The 13,317-nt window shown below is 39.7% G+C and overlaps 1 pseudogene; it reads right to left on the bottom strand.

The window, feature by feature from the left end:
• Nucleotides 1-3,445: 3,445 nt before the first annotated feature.
• LOC147438446 (uncharacterized) lies at nucleotides 3,446-10,152 on the bottom strand (annotated as a pseudogene).
• Nucleotides 10,153-13,317: the final 3,165 nt, after the last annotated feature.

Genomic DNA, 13,317 nt, shown 5'->3' with positions numbered 1-13,317 from the left:
AGGAAAGAGAAGAGTTAGTGTGAACAAGAACTGTCAAAGTTTAAAATAGGTTTTCCCTCCATGATGTGGGTAGATTGGGGTCCACCATTGTGACCATATTTCCTAAACCTTGGCTTTTAATAAAAAAGTAAAAATAGGAAAAAAAACATAAGTGCATAATATACGACCCCCATTTTATATACTTTTTTCAATTTGGATTGGAACCTTGTGTAAATAGATCATCAAAATAGGGTACATTTTTTTGCAGCAAAAGTCTTCTTGTGGTCTCCTTAGCATAGACTTTCATTTGATTCCAATGGAGACCTCATACAATATGAAAGAATGACATTTCTCCTTGGACAATTTCTTTAAGCATCCTTGCAATAATGCAATAAAATAGGTTTATCTTTGAAAATCATGCAAGCTAGTGTCCCATTAGGATTTAATTTCTTCCTTGTAGACATTAAAAATAGATATATGAAAAATATAAAAAATACATACATTGTATAATATATATTGGAAGTTACCCTAGATATATGATCTAGCTAGGGTGTGAGATGATAATGAGATAGTAAATAGAAAGAAAATTTATTTTTGTCCCAAGTTAAAGAGGCGGAGCTATTGATACTTTTTTCTATAGTACTTTCTAATGGTAAAATAAGAATATGTTACCCTTGAGATAAATAATAGGATGAGATAGAAAACTTATTACTATACCTAGATATGCATATGTACATTATGGAGAATATACTTATGTATCTGAAAAGTTACAAGATAGATCTTGTAGCATTCGTTCCCACTATGTACCTATCATAGCACGACAATGTGTCACATCTTACCTGCATAATTTGAAGCACAAAAGAACAATATTGATATTATCAATAAAGCCAAAATTTTACACCATTTTATGCACAAATGAGTTCGTTGCCATTGTGTATGTAAAAGAGCACTACAAGGAAAGTACGAATGTACATACAACTTACCCTCCTCTTTCTTGTTCACAGATACATAAGTATGATCTCTCTGACTCTACAAAACTTTAGACCAAATTAAGTAAATCAATAACTCAAAATGATTATTACAACATTTATAAACTATACTTACCATTTGTAGATATCCATTTCTAGAGTCGAATTGTTCACGAGAGATATCGTTGTTTTTTAACAACCATCATCAAGTATCGAAATCTTGATACTTGACCATGTCTCTAGTAGGACGAGCCAGAGTGATATTTTTTTAAGTTAAAGATATCCAAAAAGATTTCATAAGTTAAAACCTCTCCTATATATAAGCTTGCGTAATAAAAACTTGCTCACATATTTGGCTTTCCAAGCTATTTTGGCTCCCGAAGCATAGTGTGTGGGTGTTTGTCTTGCCTGAGCTTCACGTCGTTGTATATGGGGTGAGAAAGTTACCATTTCATCACTCTTTTCCTGCATGGCCCACTTTCACACTACATCAACAATACTATTGCCACAAAATCTCTACTCTAGATTTGCGACCGAATTGGCCACTACACGTCATAAACTTGATGGCTTGTTTTTTTTGAAATCTCTTCATATACCCCTCCAACCATTGCCCGATGAAATGCTCATTCCATGGTAGATGCATCATTGCACCTACGTTTGTGCACGTCTAACTTGGTAATAGACTCAAAATTTAGATGAACATAGTGAAATTAGATAAAAATGCTCAAAGAAGCAAACATTTTCACTTGAAAATGGATAAATAGTGTGCTTCATAGATGGTGCAATCAATGCATGAACCTTTGCATCTCTAACATCCCAACGAGATTGTTGAGTCATAGGCAAAACAATTCTAGCAGCAAGAAACCTTCAAAAACTTGCAATATTGCCAACAGAGTTTGTATCCACAGAAGGCAGATATACATTAATGCCCTATACACCATTCCAAACGCCCTTTGACACATGAACATGTGTCATCATGTAATCCCACACTGGGTAGTTACCCCCATCCAGTTTATCCTCATGAAAAAAAAGAGAAGGACTAACTCGTGCTATATAGCATAGCCAAAAGAGGAAGGTAAGGGACCTACAGGTTCTGCAGAACATTCCACTGACAATTTTTTTGCATGAAATTGCTTACGCATATTGGATATAGTGGAAATGGAAAGCAAACCAACCTTTTCAAGCTTATTCAAAGTATTTGTCGAACTGCTGATGCACTCACCAAAGCCAAAGTGAGTAGGGAGGTGCTGGCGATGCTGGTGACTATGCATGGGAGGATGCAACCTACTTTGATGCCAATTGTTGAAATTAGGGTTGCATGTATGCACACACAACTTGGAGAAGCTGAAGAAGCTCAATGCACACAACAGAGAGTATATTTCTTAGTGCACAATGGAAAGACCGGTTAGCCCAAGAATGATGGACATATATATAATCCACGGGGGAGAAAGCCTCCTAATGAGGGAAAAAATGCCCTGGCAGTCCTAAGTTTCTCCACATACATCACTACCACATACATGGTAGCAAGTTAAATGAATATGAGGGAGCAAGAAACAAGTTCAGAGTACTTGGAAGGAGAAGAGAGTGTTAGCCATTGAAGCAAGGGGCATGGATTGTAGAAGAGAATAGTATACATGCCTGGGGTCATCTTCATGCAGATGGGGAGGAGAGGAAACAAGCTATGCACAACAAAGTAGATGCGGGCAGGTACCCATGGGGAAAAAGACGTAGTTACGAAACTCCCTTCCAAAATCAAAAGACTATCATCAACAAAATTCATTAGGGAACAAGTTCCCATCAAATTGGGAACCATTTATAAAGAGTCCAAGGGTCTAGTCACGTGATAAGAGGATATTTATTCGCCAATTTGATGGAGAGAGAAGAAGAGAGAAGACTTCAAGCCTTGATTGATACATCAAGTTCAAGTCCTTCTTTGACTAGAATTGATCTTCCAAAGATCCCTTTCCAAATCAAAAGACTGTCATCAACAAAATCCATTAGGAGACAAGTTCCCGTCAAACTGGGAACCTTTTACAAAGAGTCCAAGGGTCTAGTCACCCAATAAGAGGAGATTTCCCAAGAAACATCAATTCCCATCAGTTAGAAGGAGAGGGAATTCAAGATTAAAGGCAGAAGGGGCTCAAGAGTGGTAGTTTTAATAGCTTCTCATCCGATGGAAATAAGAATAGCTCCTACTTAATGTAGTGTGAGGTGTAAAAAACCACTTTAAACCATAAGAGAGGAACAAGTTTTTATTGAGTAGTTAATAGATTAAAACGAACCACCTCGAGTCCAAGTCCATATGACAAGGCTAGGAGGAATAGCAAACAAAAAGGACCTTGTTAGGAAAAGGGTTTTTGCCACGAGGAAGATGAGAGAACAACTTAGCTCGCTTATTCCAATTTAATCAGAGAAGGCATCTTCCCTTGATTGCCCCTAATAAGTCAACTTCCAAAATTGGGAAAATGGGGGGGGTGGGGGGGCGGGGGGAACTATATTTAAGTGCAAGATCCCAATGTCTCATGTAATAATAGGGCCAATAAAACCCCTATAAATGAGATCGCAGCTGGGACAGAGAGTAGAACACGTTGTGGACGTCGACGACAGCTTGAGGCGAAGGCGAAGATGATGATGATGATGCGGGGGCTTCGAAGTATGGCGGCACTCTCAATATCGATGATGGTAGCATTGGTGATGTTCGTGCATGTTCCGGGCACCTCGGCGCAGCCCAGTTTCGGAAACACCTTCGACAGCGGAAACTCTGTTCCGCCAACTAGCAAATCACCGCTGCTCCCAAACACCTACATCAACAGACCCATTGGCAGCGGCCTGAGATCACCATATGGGATACCACATTCCCATGGTTTATCCCTCTAAATGCCAAATTCCCTTAAGTGGATCTTTGTGGGAATAAAACATTCTCAAGGGAAAATAGGTTTTTCCCTCCTGGGAATTATTTAGATCAATGTGGGAAAACATATGCAATTGGGAAAGTCTAAATGGGATAAATATTCCCGCATTCTCAAGTGGGAAATTGGGAGTCCCCAAGGTTTTACTCGGGCTGAATCTTTTTCCCATGATGGAGAAAACTTTTTCCCATGAGGGAATTAGCCCCACAAGTGTAACATCCAACAAGAAGCTACTATCTTGGTTGATCCCCCACTTCAACCAGGGGAGAGGACACATTTGAATTGGGCTGCCTGGGATTGAGGACCTAGTTCTTCCATGCAGACGTTTCACGAGACTCATGCTAGATGGTAGTTTTGTGGCTCAGCACTATGTCATTGGCCATGGGGTGACTAACCAACTGTTTGAGATTGATGTTGCCATTCCTCCGCAATGGGATGATATCATGACAGGTACAATTCAAATGCCTTTACATTGAGGTTGGGATGGGCTTTTTGATCAAGGTATCGTCCTGTTAGTTCACCTAGAGACCGTGTTGTTCCCAGCATCCCACCAATGCAATGTACCCTAGGTTTAATATAACAATTCATCTCTCTCTCTCTCTCTATCTCTCTCTCTCTCTCTCTCTCTCTCTCTCATCTTTTCAACCAATTGGCGTGCATTCTTCTCTTTAGTAAGCCTCTTCCTTTTGTTACACAAAATCAAGGAAACCTTGTTTATATCCTATGGGTTATGAAATTATTGCCTTCTTGTATGTCAACACACCAACTTTAGCATACCAACTTGATCCATTCAAACAGATATGTCAATAAAGTTAGCCTTTCAACTATAAGTTGCTACAGGTCTTTACATACACTTTTAAACATTATATTAGCTGACTTGCAGATAATCTAATGCATGTGTCAAGTACAATGGATCAAAACAGCACACTACAGATTTGATTATGCAATTCCTCAAGGTGAAGCTTGGCAAACTCATAAAGGCCACCAGCCTTATAGTGCTTGTATGCTTATCTTACTCATTTTTAGATCTCTTGATACTCACATGGTGGCCTTACGCGCCTGATTTGGAGCTCATGTTGTGCAATACTCCAGGGAAAAACAAGGAAGAGGATCTTTCCCCTCTCCAAACAGAGAACATAAAACTTCTTCCACCAAATAATACAATAAAAAGATGGTAATCCTTGTCAAAAAGCTGAAACCTTTGAAAAAGCTGAAACACACCATTCACAATCAGTTAATTGCACAATTGTCAATATATGAGCATTGTACCACTCAATGCAAATCAATCATTCATTCAACCCCCTCAATAGGAAGAATACAATCAGCTCACAGTAATTCCTCATTACAACCAATATTCAATGGATGCCTACGTCAACTGGAGACATCAATCTAGAGTACTCATAATTATGACAGGTGCTCTGATAGATGCAAGGTCTTCACGCTAACCAGTTTGTCGGGAGGACATGAAAAGCTAGAACAAGCTCCTTCTGAGTAACACCATATAGCGCCAAAATCCTCAATCTAAAATACCAATGTCATTGGGTAAAATCCTTAACAATCTTAGCAACTGTGAGGGAGAAAACTAGAACGACCCCTTCATTCTTGACCGCATACAAGCACACATAATCAAAAAAGTAATAGAGAAAGATTGGTCCAAATCACATAGATTTGCCTTGCAAACAGTGTCAAAAACAACAAAAGGACATTGCATCGACCATACCACAACAACTGCCAAAAGAAGGATAAAACAAGAGCCCTGCATAGATCGTCTCAAAACAACTCTACCAGACAATAAAGCACCCCTGCAAGGAAGACACGCATCAGCCATTAAACAATGGTAGCATACATCTTTTTTCCACTCTTTCGGTGAGGTAATAAAACTCATCTTTGTGCTTGTCTGCAATAAAGGTATTGAACTTCTCCTCCCATGCTTGCAATTTGATCGCCTTTCTGTCCCATGCCACATTAGTCAAACAATCTGTAATCAGTTTTTTTATTGATTTCAATCTCAAAAAGCAGCATAAAGAAGAGCGTAGTAAACTCACTCTTGGGAGCCATACAAAATCTGTAATCAGTTTTTGTATTTCAAAACTAAGGAAACAACTTCATGCAGGAAACGGTTTGCAGCTCATCAAACCTCAGAATTTTGCAGACAGGTTCGATTAAAAAAAAGCCTAAGATACGTTAACCAGCAGTGAATCAAAAAGACGAGACATGATGTAATGTAGCTCAAAACGATGTTAAAAGTTGCCGGCTGTGCAAAGTTATAGAGTGTGTAAGTTATACACTCAGATGCTTGCCATACGAAAATCATAGACGAGTGCAGTGCTTGGTGCAGAAGCTTTGAAGAGTGCAAAGAATGTCCTCAAGTGTAACCTTTATCATGTCCTCCCCTACGGGACAAGCCAAAAAAATCTACATACTAGCTTTGTAGAGTTTGCAGCCATACAACATTATATGGGTCACATCCGAGTACTCATTGAGGTGGCCGCTACTTAAAGTCCTGCCATACAACCAAAAACACAATCAGATGCCAATCTAGATTGCAAACAATAGAAATCATAGTGTGATATTGATTGAGATTAGAAGAAATTAATACGAATTTCAAACCCAATAAGAAAACAAACATAACGAAAAGAAGAGAGCATTACTAGAGGTCTAGCCCACCCAATTTTGGCTCTCCGCATCCACATTTCAATTGAGCTAACTGTCAAAAGCTTTCGTTAGTGATCTCTTTCCATAGTGAAAATTGAATACATAGCGCGCACATTTACAAAGGTGGGACAACTCAAATTCAAGCTCACAAAAACTCATTGACCAACTACCTCATGAGAAGTATGATGCGAAGAAGTACCCTCATCCGCTCTATCCTAAAAGAAGACACGAACAAAGTTAGAATATTGACATGAAAGGAGAAAAGTAGAAAAGGGTGAAAACATTTCAAGACGAAGAATAACCTCTGTGGAGCTTGGAAGCACAGTAACTATAAATTTCCAATCTAGCCAAAAAATTTCAGATTCTTCGTCATCCAACCAAAAAAGAAGGGCTTTTCTCTTATGCTCATCAACTTCCACAATAAAAGCATCCTTCATTCGACAGTCATGTGAGAACGCAATGACAAGGTCACCTGGCTCAAAAGCCACGGTGGAACATCACCTGGCTGCCCTCTTTGCACCAATCTCCTTCGAACGTTATGCCCACTAACTTCATACAGTATCTCCATGTCATTCATAGGAGAACTTAACCAGAAAAATTTATGCTTTAGCCAAGCAAGAGGTCACACCATGTCCTTACAATTAGTCCCCTCACTTGTGGGTACAAGAGGCATCCCTGTTACCTCGTCCACAATGAAAATGCTTTGAATAAAAGATTCCACAACCATAAATAGCTGAATTTCTCCTTCTTGTTCATGAAGAAACATTTTCTTCAAATGTCCTCTATGAAAAACTTCAGGCTGCTCGCATGTCTGAGATAGCTTGTCTAGAAAAACCACATAATCACCTTGTGCATACTTACATCCACACAAAAAGGCCTTGAAGTAGTAAACACCTATAGCATTCACATTCTCCAAAGTAAGCAAAGGTGCGTCCTTCCACTTGTAAACTGTTAGCAATGACTCCCTCTCATGTGCACTGAGAACAAAAAACTTCTTCTCCTTTCCACCAACAATAAGACGCTTGTTATCTACCAAGCCTTTACAAATACTTGGAAGGAGCCTAGAACATGCATTCCATACATCCTTGGCTTTCTCTTCTGATGATGCTAACAAAATACATTTCTCATGCCAATCAACGCAATCTGTAGGAGCATCTTGATCTCCATGTCCCTCTGGAAAAACCAAGAAGGAATGCACAAAATACTTGTCTCTATCAAAGCATCACGCCCCATCCTTCTCAACATTGATTTGTTTCCAAATCCTTGTCAACAAATGACGACAAAAGAATTTGGTGTAAGAAATCTCATTCGACTTGTTATTGGTGGGTATACTCAAGTAGCCCAAAACACATCTCTCAAAAGAGAAGCACCAAAAACAATCGTGAGACCCATGTCTCAATATGTCATCAAGAATTTAACCATTACCTAATAAAATCCACAAACCTAATAAGACACATACATTTGAGAATGATGTGATTTTCACAATAGCTTGAAAATGACTCATACCTGCAACATGTTCCAAAGGCGAGCTATTTGGACCCTCCCACTCCTTCGACAAGATGCGCCATGAAAGAAAAAGAGATTGACAAACTCTTATGTCATCTTGGGTCCATCCCTTCTCTCTCGTACACCCAAAAAAAATATGTGAAATATCAATGAGAATCTTTCCAAGAACTACATCCTCTTGGGAGATCCCATCGACCACATTAAGGATGTGCGGTAGACACCATTGAATGAATTTTTGACAATCCTCTGCTTTGAATATCTTGTAATGTCGAGAAGGATGTCATGGCCATCGTCCACTATTCAAAATATTCTTGGGAATTGACCTCTCCACCTGTTTCACGTCCTTATCAATCTCTTCTTTCATGGATGTAGAAGCCATTGACACCAATTTTCTTACATATTTTTGAAACAAGTTAAGAGACAAGATGTGCATGGAATCATAGACCAAGTCTCTAGAAATATCAAAACCATATAAGTGATAGAGTCTCTAGAGTCTAGACTCCCCGGACAATCCTCCTTTTCTCAAGGTGTTTTCCTTCTTCTTCTTTGTCATAATCTCTTTGACTTTTTAATGCTACTCCACATCTTCTCCACATGCCTCCTCTTTGGAGGATACCTACCTTGGTACCTGTTTGCATCATACACATAGCGGTCACCCACAAGTGTTGCCTTTGCCTTGTCTCGCCTACAAAAACTCATGCCTCCATCTTTAACTTGCCCAAGTTTACATTGAGCAGGGTGATCTCCCGAGCATAACATGGGCATGCTTCTTAATGTGACTCTCCCACCTTGTATTTTGTCACTGATATCATTGGAAGGATATGCATAATGCATATCAAAACCCTCCACATAAGATCTTTCAAGATCTAAAAGCAAGGGATGTAAGAATGCACCAAGTATATCATTATGCTTTGTCTCCAAGTCTCTATGCAAGACGCAAAAACAATACGGGTAAAGATCTCAATACTGATCTTTTGTCCCCATTCATGACCACTATTTCAACTACGGCACTATCTTTCATTTTTGTAGAAGTGGCTTGGAAGCCATCCCAATGTAGCATGAGAGAAAAATTCCGAGGATCCCCCTTCACAACTCAAAAAGAAAGAAAATGTAAGTTGACTACATCAAGCAAAAGGCATAGAGTGTGAATCCACCATATATCATCGACATTATACCTGTATCATCTTTCTCTTGGCATGAACTTCTTTACAACATTTCGTGCATGTAAATTGATACTCTTCATTTGGCTCACTCCATACGAGCTCTGGACTCCTAGACTCCTTAGGAAACATCCTGTAAGCTTGCTTGCAAAGATCATTATTACATATCATAGGTGCTTCCCAATATCGTTCCGTGTTCCAAAAGTCTTGATAGACTCTCGTCTTTTCCTCGTCCCAAAATTCGTTGATATGTGAAGGATAGTCACATGCCTTCTTATCCAACCATTGTCCTCTTTCCCTCCACATGGCTAGAAAGTCATAGCAAAATGTCTCACTAGCACACAAGAGCCGAAGTTGATCCAAAAAAGAGATGTATTGAAAAGAAATCATATCTTTCCTAGCCTTTTGATAGTGTTGGCATCGATTGCAACACTCTTTGCAATCACGTACCAAAGATGATGGATTGTGTTCGATACTACAATCACACTTCATAACTGTACCCTCATACGCATCCTCTGGGCTAGGTGCAAAAACTTGAGGATCATGGGACATATCCTCGGTGCCAACACAAAGCTTCCACTCCTGAGGAGTCACCATGTCCATCCCTTTGTACATTTGCAGTAACTGAGAGAAGTTGCATGGAATGCTCTTACCCCCCAATTGTCCATCCCAATTGCTTGGCTTGCGAACTAGGAGGGATGCAAGAGACCTTGCTTGAGAGGTCGTATTTGCTTTCTTCCATGCATTCATATTCAATCCATCAAATAGAATTTTCAAAAGCTCATCTTGAAATTTCAAAGATGTGCGGTGTTGGTCACATAATGATTGGATGCGTATCACACAATCTAGTATGTACCAATCCAATTGCTCATCATCCAATGCACTAGAACTTGGTGGGAATGACCTAGAGAATGAAGCATACTGATCCATGTATAATTGTGCATTGGCAAATTCATCAGAACTACTTTTAAGCATCGCATTGTGACATGTTTAGCATCACAAAAATGTCATAAACCCTTTTACTAGAAAAAAGACTCGTCTCCCTTCCAAGATAACATATACAAGTGGTGAATGCCAAGAAAAGAAAATGGACTATTATACGTTCCTAGGCCATCACGAGGCGTCAAAGTGATGCATCATACACCTAGCTAGTCCCAAGCCTCGACATCGTTTCAAAAAAACCATTATGGAAAACAATCTCAAAACATAAATGCATTACTTTTCTCAAGAGCTAATTCATGACAGAAAAAAAGCCAAGAGATCCACCCCATTGACATCAGTTGCAAACAATATACAATTTAAACTTGTACATCCTCATGAAACACAATTTCAAAGAGGGGGTGAGAGATTTGGAATTCTAACCTCTGCTTGCAAGTTGCAACTGAGAAATTGCAGGCGTAGTAGTCTGATGAGAGGCGGGTGCACTTGTGATGCGCAATAAATTAGGCGTTTGTAGCTGTCAAGCCAGAAGATGAATGTGCTTGTAACCAGAATTAGTACATCTTCAGAATGTCAAATCTTTCTCAGCTTGTGCTTCAGCTAGAAGATAACTGGGTTTTTAATCAAAGGTAGTGTACGCCAGCTTGTGAGTCTTGAGAGTATTCAAGCTGCCCGTTTCTGCGTATCTAAACCCTCGCGCAACACTGTAGCAAGCCCAAGCTGCCCGTTTCTTGTGTATTTTCCTGCGTATCTGAACCCTCGTGCAGCACTGTAGCAAGCCCAAGCTGCCTGTTTCCTGCGTATCCAGACCCTCTTGCAGCACTGTAGCAAGCCGAACTACCCGTTTCCTGCGTATCCGAACCCTCGCGCAGCACTGTAGCAAGCCCAAGCTGCCCGTTTCCTGCGTATGCGAACCCTCACGCAGCACTGTAGCAAGCGCAGGTAGCGACTCAACGAGCAAAAACCGGCAGATGCCCTCTTTGCTCCCGAAACCTGTGCTCTCGGCCAAAAATTCACACTCAATTGTATAATCCAGGTTTCACACTTTAGGGCAAATTTTTACATCGGACAATAGAATGTCCAACTTGCAGTGTTCGAGAAAAGTGTGCCTCAGTTTAGCGGTGGAAAAATCAAAGTAGCCGGTTGAGAAGAGGGCAAGAAGGAGAAAATTCCGCTAAAAATACATGAAAAATAGTGTAAGTTTGCAAAAATACTGGCTAGTATTATAAATTTTCCGGCTCAGATTTGTCTTGGAGGGATTTTTGTATGTTTGTGAAAATGATTTTTCCCGAACACTACGTCCAAGTGCAGACTCCAATTTGTGGTCGTGTCAAAAGCTTGGAGTATATTGGCTACCTACCTGCTCAACAGTCACGCACGTCCGGTGTTCACACGGTTAGAGCCGACTGTAGAAATAGAACCAGTAGACGAAAACAAAACTATGCATTTTAAAGTGATTCTTCGTCTCGAGATATGTTCTAGATAATAGAATTCTCATATTGATTGTTTAATCATCCTATACATCACTTTCTTAGCTCAGACGGGGTACATATTACATAACCAAACAGCTTATGGTGATGCCTGCGATGGATCATCTAGATATTACATAAGCAAATAGGTTATGGTCCTACTTGTCTGGGTACAAAAAGCATGCTGAACTAGCTATTATATCATAGCCCTGCTCAAAAGGTTCGAGATATTGCATTGAGCTTGTTCATCTGGGTCTTGAGCTGCGCGACTTTGCCTCGCAAGGTAAAGATTTGCTCTTCTAATTTGATGACCCGCACAGATTTGCTGGGATTAAAAAAAAGAAAAATGTATAAGCATTGTCTGAACCACAAATTTCATACCTATGTGTTTCTTTCCAGCGAGACAAAAACCAGTCAGCTCGTGGGTGAGTTGTTCCAGACATATCATTAGCAACAAAAATGCTAACAACATCTTGGTATGTTGTGCACGATGGGTAGATCATGCACTTCCAACCAGATTCTGGTAAATCACCCCATTACGAAAATTGGCAAGGCCTATTGGCCACAACCAAAATTGTGCACAACTATATTTCTCTTATATTGGCCACAACCAAAATTGTGCAGTATTTAGCTTTGCCTCGTGTTAAATATAGTTCGCTATATTTTCTAGGTATCTATTGCTATATTTTTTACTTATGATCATAGCCGCTATCATGCATCTTTAAGCTTGATCTTGCGCTAAATATAATTTTGTGGCCATAAGCTTGTCATTAGTGTGTTCATACAGTTGTACAAGTCTATTATAATTAACTATTTGAAGGACCTCCAAGATTTATGTTGTGAGGCTAAAGGAGTTTGGAAGCACTATCCTGGAGATTACCATCACTGAACGCTCTTCATCCTGTCGTCTTTCACCCCTCGAAGAGTAATCTATATCGCACTTATTACCTTATGTATGCATAGCCCACCCATGATGATGGCGCCATAAATATGATGGTAGATGTGGGGACCGGATTGCCTCCCTTTACGTCATGGTAATGGTGATAATACGTCATGGTGATAATACCTAGATAGTATTGCTTGTAGAGGCGCGCGACCTATAATATCAAGATGGGGAAAAATATGAGAGTGGGAGAGATATTCTAGATATAACTCATACAAAGTATTATCGTGCTTATTACCTTATGTATGCATAGCCCACCGATGATGATGGCGCCATAAATGATGGTAGATGTGGGGACCGGATTGCCTCCCTTTACGATAAAAGCTCAAGGTTAATCCCTAGATGATATTGATTGAGCTGTGGGACAATATCTTTAAGATATACTACCATGACAAAAAGACAAAGATAACATTAGGCGACAGAAATAGCACGCTACTCTGCTAGAATAATTGCAAACGTGTCACTTTGAATCATGAATCTCATCTCATCATTTTGTGCATGATGGCCAATATCTGCTTATGATTAGCCTACCTTTGCATAGCCAATCATGATGTTGTGTCCTAAGGGTTTTTGACGTACTATACATGCTTCCTCCTTGTAATTGGAAAAAAATTGTATTTCGAACAAAATAAAAAATGTGAGATACACATCTATTTCCCGAGATAATTAAGAGGATTTGTCGATCATCTCAGCCACGTAAAGCCAAGGCTAAAGGAGCATTACATATGTAGACGCCCAATGTATTATGAGATATGAGACCGCTCCCATTGTTTGTTTAGAGAGGGGGCT

Source organism: Adiantum capillus-veneris, chromosome 16 (genome assembly GCF_014529385.1).
Source record: "Adiantum capillus-veneris isolate H3 chromosome 16, ASM1452938v2, whole genome shotgun sequence".
Taxonomy (NCBI): domain Eukaryota; kingdom Viridiplantae; phylum Streptophyta; class Polypodiopsida; order Polypodiales; family Pteridaceae; genus Adiantum; species Adiantum capillus-veneris.
Note: the sequence above shows the minus strand (reverse complement) of the source record. Positions and strands in the feature narration are given on the sequence as shown.